Here is a 14,197-nt window from a genome sequence, read left to right as displayed (position 1 = left end):
TACCTTGAGCAAGTTTTACTTTTCATTCTGCTTTCCACTCTTGTATTATGTCAATGTGACTTCATATTTAGATATTTTAATGGAAGTTTTAACTTTAGCTGCTGGGTGCTCTGATAAAGCTTAATAGTGTAATAATAAGTTACTGTCTTTTAAAAACCTGGCAAACACAAACAATTCAGCATCCTTTTAAAACAAAAAATATGATTTTTCCTGGTCCCATAGATTGTTTGTCTGTTTGTGTGTGTGTGTGTGTGTGTTTGCGCACACATGTGTAGATGGTGGTGGGGTTGCTTCCTTGCAACTTTGGATCGCCATTGAGGTGATCAGCCAATTAGTCAATTGGGGCTATTTTGAACTAGCCACAGTATGTTACCATCTTTGGAGTGATCTCTCCCCTCTGCTGTGTTCTTAGGGCCCTACCTCACAGAGACAGGCTAGGAGAATATCAGATCTGAAGGCAGTGACACCGCTGGAGATAAAGGGCCTATAGCCATCTGTGAAAAGGACTGAAAAGAGGTTTCTCCTTTACCCAATGTCCCTACAATCTTCAGCAGTACTCAGTGCAGCCCTTTTCCTTTGCCAACAAAGGTGCCACCCTGTTGAAATCCCCTTGAAGACCTCAACCTGCCAAAGCTGTGCCTAGCTCTCCTGTTGCATTATGCAGTGTCCTGAGCTACAATTCTTCAACCCTTGTTGAGATATTTGTATCATCGATAGCTACAGGTGAGGTGCCAGAAGACTGGAAGTTGATAAATATGGTGCCACTATGTAAGAAAGGTGGTAAGGAAAAGCCAGAGAACTATTGACCGATGAATCTGACATCAGTGGTGGGCGAGTTGTGGGAGGAAATCCTGAGAGACAGGATTTAAGTGTACTTCGAAAGACAAGGACTGATCAGGGATAGTTAACATGGCTTAGTGCATGGGAAATCATGTCTCACTAACTTAATTGAGTTATTTGAAGAAGTAACAAAGAGGATTGAAGAGGGCAGACTGGTGGATGTAATGTACATAGACTTCAGTAAAGCGTGCAATATAATTCCTCATGGTAGACTGGGTAGCAAGGTTAGATCGCATGGAATACAGGAAGAACTAGCCATTTGGATACAGAACTGGCTCAAAGGTAGAAGACAGGGAGTGGTGGTGGATGATTGCTTTTCAGATTTGAGGCCTGTGACTAGCAATATGCCACAAGGATCAATGCTGCGTCCACTGCTTTTCATCATTTATATCAATGATTTGGATGTGAACATAGGAGATATGGTTAGTTAAGTTTGCAGATGACGCCAAAATTGGTGGTGTAGTGGACAGCAAAGAAGGTTATCTCAGAGTACAACAGGTCCTTGATCAGATGGGCCAATGGGCCTAGGAGTGGCAGATGGAGTTTCATTTAGATAAATGTGAGGTGCTGCATTTTGGAAAGGCAAATCAGGGCAGATCTTATACACTTAATTGTGAGGTTCTGGGGAGTGTTGCTGAATCAAAAGACCTTGGAATGCAGGTTCATAGTTCCTTGAAAGTGGAGTCCTGGGTAGACAGGTTAGTGAAAAAGGCACTTGGTATACTTGCCTTTATTGGTCAGTGCATTGAGTGTAGATGTTGGGAGGTCATGCTGCAGCTGTACAGGACATTATTTCAGCCACTTTTGGAATACTGCACTTAATTTTGATCTCCTTGCAACCGGAAGGATGTTTGAAACTTGAAAGGGTTCAGAAAAGATTTACAAGCATGTTGCCAGGGTTGGAGGATTTGAGCTATAGGCTGAATAGGCCGGGGATATTTTCTCTGGAGTGTCGGAGACTGAAGGGTGACCTTATAGAGGTTTATAAAATCATGACAGGCATGGATAGGGTAAATAGACAAGGTCTTTTCCCTGGGTTGGGGGGAGTCCAAAACTAGATGGCATAGGTTTAAAATGAGAGGGGAAAGATTTAAAAGGGACCTAAGGGGCAACTTTTTCGCGCAGAGAGCGGTGCACGTATGGAATGAGTTGCAAGAGGAGGTGGAGGCTGGTACAATTACAACATTTAATAGGCGTCTAGATGGGAAAGGTTTAGAGGGATATAGGCCAAATGCTGGCAAATGGGACGAGATCTATTTAGGATATCTGGTTAGCATGGATGAGTTGGACTGAAGGATCTGTTTCCACACTGTACATCTCTATGACTATGACTCTAATTGGATTTATTCAATTGGGAACTCGACCATCATCCTTACGATGCTGGAAAATGCAGAAAAGGCCAATTAGGAGGTCAGAAGACTGCTCTACTGTTCATATTGCTGTTAATTGTGTGGTTAGAATCCATATTTGGTTCTGATAACATGATCCTGATGTCTGCAGGAAAATCCAGGCTTATATCTCAGAAACACATCATTGTAGAGCTCTGGAACTTTAAAAGATTAATTCGGTTTAAAAAAAATCCTTACTGTTATTCTACTAATGCTGCTTGCATCATCCTCTTGTGAAGAGCATGGGAAATGTGAGCTACTCATTAGCACACACTGAGGACTAAATTTGACAGCCCCAAAAATGGCTGTAGGGATTATGGTGCATAATCTTGCATTCCCTGCTGAATTCCACAACCTTTGTATCCAACAATTTTTTTTTTAATTTCAAAAATATACTTTATTCATAAAAATATCTTTATGTACATACATAGTCCCTAAAGTAGTTTGGTTCTGCATTGTAGCATATGAAAAAGCAAACAAATGTTGGAGTTTGTCTCTATTCAGCAAACAACTGAAAGGCATTTCTTACTTGTATACAACTATATTTACATATATTTGAGGCAACAGGGGGTTCAATAACTGAACGCCCATTTAACTTCAGCACAAAGACTCTAGATGGTGGTCTTTTCCACTGCATCTTGGTGGCAGCTGTCCCAAACTTTCCTGCATCCCTCAGCACGTAGTCCTGGACTTGGAATGTACCAGTCTGCAATACTCGATCAAGGTCAACTCCTTGCTCTGGAAGACCAAAAGGTTTCGAGTAGACCAAAGAACATCTTTCATCAAGTTGATGGATCTCCAGAAGTGCCATTGCAACAGTACACATGCTAAAATGCAGGAAGTTAGTTAACAACACTCGCCACAGAGTACCCAGACTCTAACCTGCTTTTCTAACTACATTATTTGGGGTGGAATTTTTGTCAACTTAGTTCCTGCCAAAATTCAGGCTCAAGATGACACTAAGATTGGTGGAGTAGCAGATAGTGAAGGGGACTGTTGGAGAATGCAGCAGAATACAGATAGATTGGAGATTTGGGTGGAGAAATGGCAGATGGATTTCAATCCAGGCAAATGCGAGATGATGCATTTTGGAAGATCCAATTCAAGAGCGAACTATACGGTAAATGGAAAAACCTTGGGGAAAATTGATGCACAGAGAGATCTGGGTGTTCAGGTCAGGGTGCTCAGGATAGAGTGGTCAAGAAGGCATATGGCGTGCTTTCATTCATCGGACGGGGTATTGAGTACAAGAGTTGGCAGATCATGTTACAGTTGTATAGGACTTTGGTTTGACCACATTTGGAATACTGCGTACAGTTCTGGTTGTCACATTACCAAAAGGATGTGGATGCTTTGGAGAGGGTGCAGAGGAGGTTCACCAGGATGTTGCCTCGTATGGAGGGCGCTAGCTATGAAGAGAGGTTGAGTAGATTAGGATTATTTACATTAGAAAGACAGAGATTGAGGTCTACAAAATCATGAGAGGTATAGACAGGGTGGATAGCCAGAAGCTTTTTCCCAGAGTGGGGGACTCAATTACTAGGGGTTATGATTTCAAGGTGAGAGGGGAAAAGTTTAAGGGAGATATGTGTGGAAAGTTCTTTACGCAGAGGGTGGTGGGTGCCTGGAACACGTTGCCAGCAGAGGTGGTAGAGGCGGGCACAATAGCGTCATTTAAGATGTATCTAGACAGATACATGAATGGGCAAGGAGCAGAGAGATACAGGTCCTTGAAAAATAGGTGACAGGTTTAGATAGAGGATCTGGATCAGCACAGGCTTGGAGGGCCGAAGGGCCTGTTCCTGTGCTGTAATTTTCTTTGTTCTTTGCATTAGCAACTCACGTGGGTTATTAATATCCCATTTTCAAATGTTTCAATCAGTCAGGATGGAATGGGTGGGATTGTGCCAAATCTGTCAAAAGAAGGATTTCTAATCAAAGATATGAATGCATAGGTTACAATGGTGGCTCATTTGCACACGAGGTTCTGAGCTGTAATAATCACAATAATGAAAGGGAGACCTGGTGACCTTATTGCTGGGTCTCTCACTCTTATTTAGATGTTTGCTGGGAGATCAGTGAGATGATCTTTCTAAAGCACATGCAGAAGAAAATCAGTTTTCCAACCAACCTGAAGTGGCTGGAAGTGACAATGAAAATTAGCAAAGGTGTGGTCCTCCAACGTAAGTACAGTACAAAGGATATTGGACCTCCACCGAACTGAAAAGTGCAGAAGCAAAACAATTGCATGTACTAAGCCTCATATGGACTCTCCCAGCATTTTCCCACAAAGGACTCAAAGCAACAACTGGAAAATCCCCTCATTACATTGTCCAGGCACCTCAAATCTACATAAACAAAGCTAACATTCGCACTGACCCTTGACTATTTGGAGCTGGATATTTGTGTCCACCTCCTTTGCCCGATGACTTAATAGATAGCTGAACAAGAGCTCCCCTCTCACCTTCAATCCACCCAATGAAACATGAAACTTGGCAGGATGATGTTTAACTCCCAGAGTTTAATTCTCCACACTCCCTTGCTATAAAAATTCCATCTTGTGTGTCTGATCAATGGTGATTTCCCCCATGATGTTGATGGCAGGAGATTGTGAATGCATAACCTTAAAAGATTGTTATACAATCCAAGTGATCTTACCCTATTATAATTTAGTTGAAGTGGCTGCGTGGAGGAGGAATATTGTCAGATAAATATTGAACTAAGGACAGTATCCTTGGGTCGCGGATGTCAGCATGATAACCAAATGCTAAAAATTACAGAAGTTCTACAAAGGTTGAAAATTATGCCAAATTTGAAATTTCCTAATTTCCAGAGATTTAATTTAAGTCAGGTATATTTAGAGGTTGCCAGAAATAGAGCAAATCCAGATAAACCCCATGAATCATAAACACAGATAAGGGAACATGGTGGTGTGTTTGTAATGTTACTGGACTAGCTAATGCCTATGTTCAAATCCCACCATACTAGTTGGTGAAATTTAAATATTAAATTAATAAAATATATGGAATTGAAAGTAGTCTCTCAATAATGGTGACTGTGAAACTATCATTAATCGCTGGGGAGATCAAAACTGCACACAATTTTTAAAACGTGATCTCACCAATATCCTGTATAACTGAAACATAACACCCTTACTTTTATAACATGCACAGAAAATGCTGGAGAAAATTAGCAGTCTGGCAGCATCTGTGTAGTGAGGAACAGAGTTAATGTTTCAAGGAAAATGTGACTTCTTCAGAGCTGAAAGGAGTTGGAAAATGGTGATTTTATACTTCCAACATTTCGAGGAGCTAGGAGACAGATGGTTTGGAGACCCAGTGCAAAAGACAAAGGGATTGCTAATTGGGGAGAAAGAGAAATAGAGATGTAAAATGGATGTAAATTAAGGTGTGTAAAGGTGAAAATAGGTCCTTTCAGCTGAGAGCAAAGTAAACAAAATACAAATAAGACAAGCCTGTGGGGGGTAGGGGTAGAAGTAGGTTAAAAAAAAGGACAGAGGTCATGTGATCAGGCTCTGAGGTTGTGGAATACAGTAAAGTGTCTAAGCGGAAAATGAGGTGTTGTTCCTCAAGCTTGTGTAGCGCTTCGCTGAAACATTGTAACAGGCCTAGGACAGATATGTTAGCTTGAGAGTTTATTGAAGGGAGTTTATTGAAATGGCAAGCAACTGGAAGTTTGGGGTGGGTTTTTTCCATTCATTTGTGGGAAGTGGGCATTGCTGGCTGGCCAGCATTTCTTGCCCATCCCTAGTTGTCCTTGAGAAGGTGGTGGTGAGCTGCCTTCTTGAACCGCTACAGTCCACCTGCTGTGGGTTGACCCACAATGCTATTAGGGAGGGAATTCCAGGATTTTGACCCAGTAACAGTGAAGGAATGGTGATATATTTCCAAGTCAGGATGGTGAGTGGCTTGGAGAGGAACTTGAAGGTGGTGGTGTTCCCATATATCTGCTGCCCTTGTCCTTCTAGACGGAAGTGGTCATGGGTTTGGAAGGTGCTATCTGAGGATCGCTGGTGAATTTCTGCAGTGCATCTTGTAGAATCACACACTGCTGCTACTGAGCGTCAGTGGTGGAGGGAGTGGATGCTTGTGAATATAGTGCCAGTCAAGAGGGCTGCTTTGACCTGGATGGTGTCAAGCTTCTGGAGTGTTGTTGGGGCTGCACTCATCCAGGCAAGTGGGGAGTATTCCATCACACCCCTGACTTGTGCCTTGTAGATGGTGGATGGGCTTTGAGGAGTCAGAAGGTAAGTTATTCGCTACAGTATTCCTAGCTTCTGACCTGCTCTTGTAGTGACTATGTTTATGTGGTGAGTCCAGTTGAGGTTCTGGTCACTGATAACTCTCAGTATCAAAAACAGAAGTTGCTGGAAAAGCTCAGCAGGTCTGGCAGCATCTGTGAAGAAAAAAATCAGAGTTAATGTTTCGGGTCCGATGACCCTTCCCCAGAACACCCCATTCTGAGGAAGGGTCACCGGACCCAAAATGTTAACTGAAGATGTTGGGCCGAGGATTCCTACAGATAGAGCAGTATTTATCCTTACTTTTACATTGAATTCATCTCATAGTAAAGGATAGCATCCTATACAATATCTTCCTACATTTGATCCTACTTGACTTAAAACTCACTCTATTTCTCTCATTATGCAGTTTGTAAGAACCCTGGCCCCAGCATGGTTCAAGTATAGACCATCCCAATGGCACAGCTCACACTATCTGAGCCCTCACTATCCCTGGCACTGGTTCCAGTGGCCCACAAACAGGAACCCACTTCTCTCCACAAGTATTTAAGCCACGTATTCATCTCTCTAATTTTACAGATCTTATTCCAATTTGCACATGACTTAGATGATAATCCAGAGATAATCTTTGAGGTTTTGCATTTTAATTGATTGCCTAGCTTCTCATCTCTCTATGCAGAACCTCCTTCCTAGTTCTACCCATATCATTTATCAGGGACCACAACCACTCTATCCTCTCCTTTCCTCTGTTAGCCTTCAGCTGACGTCCCAAACCCTGGGACTGTGTAGGCAACTCAACTACCTGAACTCTCATTCTTTGCTGTAGAGAACAGTTTGAATCCTCCTCACTATACTATCACCTGCAACTACTACTACTACGATGATATTCCTTGTTGCTCACCCCATTTGAATGGCTTCTTGCACCATAATGCCTTGATCCATTGCACGATCACCCTGCAGCCTCGCTGTCTTCTAAACAGGCTGAAAGAATCTCGTATAAATTTTAATGCAGAGGCTGATACTCCTGATCTATGGCTTCCCTTACCTGCCTCACTTAGTGATACTCTCCTGTCCCTGACCACTTTCCAAATCAGAATACCCTATCCTACACGGTGTGACTGCCTCCTAGAACAAGGAATCTAGATAGCCAACCCTCTCTATAATGTGTTACAGTGTCTGTAGTTCAATCTTCAGTTCATAAACTCTGATCTGAAGCTGCTAGAACTTCAAACACCTAATGCATATGGGTTTCATCTGGATCACAATGGTATCCATAAGCTTTCCTGTGCTGTAGTTTTGGCATACCTGCTTTCTTAATTAGTTTTAATTTTCTAATACTGTTCACTTATGTTGCCTTTTATATATTTTATTTATTTGACCATCACAATTTTAAAATTTAAGAATCGAGAAGACCATAACTAATTGTCCTGGGAGTCTTCAATATTGTTTTCAACCCCATGAAGTCTTATGGTATTCAGCCAAAATAGGCAAGGAAATAAAAGCAAAACAACGCAGCTGCTGGAAATCTGAAATAAAAACAGAAATTTCAGAAGAAATTCAGCAGGTCTGGCAATATCTGTAGAGAGAAAAACAGAGTTGGTGTTTCAAATCCAATGATAAGAAGAGCCATTCCATCATGATGGTGGACAACTAAGCAATCACCAGGAAAAGGAGGGTCCACAAATATCTTGCACATCTGCAATAAGGGGCCAGGCCAGTGTTTTGGTGTAAAAGACAAAGCTCAAGCATTTGCCACCATTTTAAGTCAGATGTGCCAAGTTCCATCTCACTGAAGTAGCTTGTTGTGTTGTCCATAACATGGCCCTCCACAGAGATGTAGATCTTAAGAATGTTGAGATCTCAGAAGGAGACAGTTTATTGGGTGGAGGAGGTAACAGAGGAGGAGGAAGAGAAGGTGGAAAAAGATGTTGCTGAATAAAGAGGAGCCTAGATTACACAATGAGGAACAGCATCACCTTTGACTCATTCCTGGCCTCCAGCATTAGATCCAAGGTAGTATCAATGTAGCAAGGTCTACTCTGTTTGGAGAACAAGATCTTTGTCTCTTTTGTGATATCTTGCTTCCGTCTGGTGTAGTGGCAGGCTTTGACACAGTCAGCATATGTTTGTATTCTTCACACTCCGAACAACCAGCAGCCTCACTCCTGGGTGATGCAAGGTGTTGGAATCAATCTCAGACTTTATCTGACCTATTGCCACTAATTCTAAATGGGCAGAAATCCTGACTGCATATCAATTAAGGGTTAATCGCTGTGAAAATCTGAACTTCCATCAATTCCCCACTGAAGGCAGGTTTCTGACCCAAGAACAGTCCCCACTCCTGTTTCCCAATTGCAGTGATTGTAATGAGGTCAGCCAGGTGGACCTCATAAAATATGAGCTCCTTGATTGGGACTGTTAACTTGGTCCAATCAGGGAGCCCTGGCTTTACAGATATAAACAGGAGTGCCAGCATTCTGGTTCACTCTGGGAGTTGGACTGGTATCAAGTCCTATGGGATACTGGCCTCTGTGGTGAAAGTGTAGCTGTGACTCCTCTCTGCATGGAAACAAAGGAATTGAAAGGATACTCTTCAGTGGATCCCACACAGGCTATGTCAGCATGGTATTAACTAAGATCTCTTGCCCACTTGGAATAGATCCTGTGTGGCCTAGGAAACAAAGGAAAAACAGAGGGAAATAAGCATAGAAACAAAAAAATTTGTATTTGTTCAGAAATAAGGAAAAGACAATCATCATTCATGTTTCCAATTTTAATGTGATCACTTTTTATTTCCTGTTTTTGCCCTTTTTTTAAAGTTAGTCCCATTTAGTGAATAGAAATACAAACATCTGATAAATATTGCAGGAAAAACAGCAAACAAAAAGAAATTGGTTTAAAAAAAAGTCAATTGCAACGTAGGAGATTGTAGATGAGGTGTAGACTTTAGGGCAGTGATTTGGGCAGAAACACAAATTGACATTCAATGTGGAGAAATATGCAGTGCTGTACTTTAGGATGTCTAATACAGAAAGATAAAATGGTACAATTTTGAAATGTATAAAGGGGCATACACAAATCATTTCAGGTAGTGGGATAAGTTGCTACGCTGTTTAAAACATATGGGTTGCTTAAGGTGCTGCTTTTATATTCTCTGTCTCTGAAGAGAGCATATGGGGCAAAAGATCCAGATCAACCATGATCTCACTGAATGGTGAAATAGGATCAAGGAGGCAAATACTGTACTCTTGTTCCTATTATCATGCTATAATGTTAGAAATCACTGGCAAAGCCTCAACTACAGTATTATGTACAAGTCTGGATGTCACTTTATACGATGTGAAGGTGTAAAGGCTTAATGTTCTGAAATCTCCATGTTCTAAAGTATACAGAGGAGGTTTAGCAGGATTTAACCAAGAATAAGGGATTTCAGTTAAGGAGAGGAGTTGAAAACATTAGTACAGTTCTCCTTGGAAGAGAAAACGTTATGAGATTTTCACAATTAGAGGTTTTGAAAGAGGAGATTGAGAAAGAGGGTTCTTTAACTAGAGGACATAGATTTAAAAGTATTGGTTTGAGTGGAGAGGGTGTTTTTCTTAGACGTCATTCTACCTTAGACATCATCCATACACTCAGACAGGTCAAGATCTAGAAGGCTCCAACTGTAAAAGTGGTGGAAGCTGAATCCATAAATAATTTTAATAAGGCAGTTTGACAAGTTGTTGATGAAATGTTTACAGGGTTGAGGCAAAAAATTCAAATATGAGACTAAACACATCTGTGCTTTCAAAACATATGCACAATGGCCTGAATTGTCCTCTTCTGTGCTTTAAATTTGTGTAATTCTTAGCTCTGTTAATATAAAACAATTTTGCTTCAGTTCATTACAAATACAATAACAACAAATGTGTTCATATTTGAAAAATATCAAATGCAAAAAACATAATGTTTGCAATATGGTGTTTTGTCGTGCTTATCCTCTGTTTGGAATAAGGAATTTTTAAAAAAATTTACATTGCTTCTCTTGAAGGCAGTAACCTTCAAATTTACTGAGGAAACAGTTTTCCAATTCATGTGTACATCTGGGCAATGTTCTGTGGACTTATCCCAGCTCATGCATTTCCACAGGGTTATTGAATAGTGATAAAGAATGGGAATTCTGTAGGCTGTATTCTCCATTTCCTGTAGATGTTGAAAATAATAATGCCTTTTAAAATGCTATTTGCTGACCTATCAAAGCTTCACCCTAAACAAACTCGGTTCATTCTGAATTCCACTAGCTACATTATAATTTGCATTAAATCCAGTTCATGCATTACCCTCACTAATATTCACTGGCTCCTCATACTCTTAACAGATTGACTTCAAATTATTTGTTACAGAACCTTTGTAGGCCATTGCCTCACCTTAGCACTGCAATCTTGCTTAATCCTTCTGCTTTTGCATCACAGCTGAGTAATGCAAGTCCAGTCTGAAGACCTTTGTCATTCCACGAGTCACCCAAAATTTCAGAAACTTTGTCAAAATCAATGTCAATTGAACTGTTGATTACTTTCCCTAATCTTGCACAAAGTAACTTGAGTGTTTTGCAGTGTTAAACATTCTATATAAATGCAAATTATTGTAATATGCTATTACTGCTCTAGCTTAGATTAGCTGGCTCAGCAAAGACCAGATATTGAACCTTAGTTGGTTTTCTGGACTCATTTTGGCTGCGTGCCACGCTACATTTTGAGCACAAAAACAAAGTTGCTGGAGAAGCTCAGCAGGTCTGGCAGCATCTGTGAAGGTAAAAACAGAGTTAACGTTTCGGGTCCGGTGACCCTTCCTCAGAACATTGTGGGCAGTCTTCCTTCAGCAAAGTACTACTAATTCTGTTGAAACACACGCGTAATTGAACTTAAGCTCTATTTATTTCAATAGAAGTGTTCTGAAAATGTTAATTCTTTCCCTGAGACATCGTCAGGCTATTTCGAACACTTTTTGTTTATCTTTTCACTTTTTAAAAGTTTTGAAACACTTTTAAGAGTTTAGCTTTAGCGGCCATATTCTTAATTTGAATTTAAAAAGGTAGGCAGGCACAGGAAACAAAACTATCTCTTTCCAATGCTTTCTTGTTTAAAAGTAGGAAAACATTTAAACTGAGCTAACAATTAGAACAAGAAACTTAAGAGAATGTTGCCAAATAAACCGATCTCTAAATTGGCTCGTTTAGGAGATAATATCCGTCCAGCGGCATTTTGTTTTCCATGAATACTTGTGTTCCTAAAATGTCCTATGATACTTTGGGGAGATGCGGGAAGTGACTGCATCCGACGAAACATTCCTCCCAATTATCGAGTCGGCGTGGAGAAGAAACCAAATATTTCTCGTAGCCTCGAGGCTACTCTTCAACACTGACACGCCTCTCAACTGTTGAACCTAATGAAAAAGCAGACGTTTGTACTTTTGCAGAGCTGAACTTTCGCGACTTCCACCCACTCGTTAACTCATCAATTTGCATTTTGTGACTCGTGCAAGTTAAGTTCGACAAAGGAAACAAGTTTACTTTTATTCATTTTGCAAAAGTAGCTAACGTAGGTGGAACGAGATTTATCTGATGACTTTTGCATAACAGATAGTCTGGTAGCCAAAACAAGTCTACTAATGATTACACCAGATTCCACCGCCAATTCAACCATAAACTTTCATTTTGGGAGGTATATGTGTGTACTAAAATAAAGTTGTGGGAGTGTTAATGAGCTACTGTATAGAACCAAACTGCGTTTGTGACTATGTTTATAAAAAGTTTTTTTGTGAATAAAGTATAATTTTGAAATTTAAAATAAAGGCATGGCCGCCACGGTGAGGCAGAACTGGCCTTTTGGGAGCACTGCTCCTTCTCCATTGAGGTCAAAACCTCGTCATCAATGAGGTACTGCCTGTGTTGTATGTGGCGCAAGTGTGGCCTGTTCTCCGAACTGCGCCTTTGCAATCACCTGAGTCATCTTCCACTTCATCTGGAGGTCTACAATCGACTGTGTCCCCAGGGACGCAATATATTAAAACTGTTGATAAGGGGGGGAAGAACTTACCTAATGCCACGCTCATCCTGATGGCCACCTTTGTGTGTGGCTGCAACAAGCTGTGCATAGCCCTCCGCTCACAAACACCAGTATTTCACTACATAGTGAGGTTCTACCTGTTCAGGGTGTTGCAAAGGATGGGATTGACCTTGTTGCTGTGGAAAGCTTCAAGTAGTTAGACTATTCTGTATTACCTGTCTTTCACAGAGAAATTTGTGAAGAAAAACACCTTTGACCCCAACACCAGGAGAGGATGGATACTGTTGGGTGGTTCCCTGAGCAGACTGTCAAAGTCATTTGGCAGAATGCCTCGTCACCAGAACTTTCTAACAAGCACCAAGCTATCATTTGGCTGGTGGTGAGAAGGGCACCTGTTAGATCGTTTTTGTACTCAAAGCGGCTGCGGGGAGATACAGAGTGACACACAGCTCCTTCTGAAATGTGCCTTTGCAAAGTAAGTCTGGAGAGAGATGCAGCGGTTTTTATTGAGGTTCGTCCCAAGAAGCTCAGTGATGTAAGACACTGTGCTTTACCGTCTGTTCCTCAGGATGCAAACGACTGCACCTGGGGGACCATCAACTTGGTGAAAGATGCTCTTTGGTTTGCCCAAAACTTATTGGTCTTCCAGAGGAAGAAATTGACCTTGACTGATTGTTACAGACTTGCACATTCCAAGGTCCAGGACGATGTGCTGAGGGATGCACTGAACTCTAGGGCAGCTGCCACCAAGGTGCAGTGGGGAATGACCATGTCCATCCCAAATGGTAAATCTTGTCATTACAGAAGCTGGCTGAATTGGAACCAAGGTGAGTAGGGAAAGACCACCGTGTAAGGTCTTTCTTCTGAAGTTAAATGGGGGTCCATTCAGTTATCAGACCGTCCCAGTGCCTCAAACTTGTGTAAATATAGTTTTGTACAGGTAAGAAATGTCTTGGGTTTGATTGCTGGATAGAGTCAAACTCCAATGTTTGTTTGTTTCTGCATATGTCACTTTACAGAACTGAGCTGCTTTAGTGACTGTATCTTTACAAAGATATTTTTACGAATAAAGCGTATTTCTGAAATAAAAAAGTACAGTATTTTTAAAGCAAATGTCTTGTTTCTCATGCTTGTTAAATTGAGACTAACTTCTAAATCAGCCTATGAAAAACAGGTAGCTTTTAAAAAGGATTTGCATTCATGAAGAAGTGTTTGTTGTTTGAGGAAGAACTGTCATTTCTGTTTTGTGAGCAAGAGATGTAATTGGCTTTCACATTAAAAAAGGAAAATTAGCAAATGCTACAATTCTAAAATACACATAGGAAACACTAAATGGTACGCATAATATGTTGGAAATGCACAGCAAATCAGCCAGCTTCTGTAATAACAAGATTTCCATTACAGGATTGTGTTGGTTAACTTAAAATAACTTGCAAAATGTGGCATTCCAGCAACATGGGCCAATGAAATGTGTTAGCTAAATAGACAAAAGGAGAACTATTATCTGACTGGGAATGATAATTTTACAGCTCAGTGATCTGACAATACAATGGAATTTAAAACAACAATAAATCAGTTAATGTAATTTCAGAAAATGCTTATGTAATAGAGTTAGTTACATGAGTTACTTCTGCACTGGAATGTTCACATACAAGTTTGATCTG

General features: G+C 40.8%; 1 long non-coding RNA gene across 1 annotated transcript; it reads left to right on the top strand.

The window, feature by feature from the left end:
* The first annotated feature begins 11,266 nt into the window (after positions 1 to 11,266).
* Positions 11,267 to 13,641, top strand: LOC125486662. Its single transcript, XR_007265312.1, has 2 exons — positions 11,267 to 12,065; positions 12,762 to 13,641. It is a non-coding gene; the product is annotated as an uncharacterized LOC125486662 (long non-coding RNA).
* The last annotated feature ends 556 nt before the right edge of the window (positions 13,642 to 14,197 follow it).

Source organism: Rhincodon typus, chromosome 31 (genome assembly GCF_021869965.1).
Source record: "Rhincodon typus isolate 14 chromosome 31, sRhiTyp1.1, whole genome shotgun sequence".
Classification (NCBI taxonomy): domain Eukaryota; kingdom Metazoa; phylum Chordata; class Chondrichthyes; order Orectolobiformes; family Rhincodontidae; genus Rhincodon; species Rhincodon typus.
The sequence above is the reverse complement of the archived record's forward strand: the minus strand, read 5'-3'. Positions and strand labels throughout refer to the sequence as shown.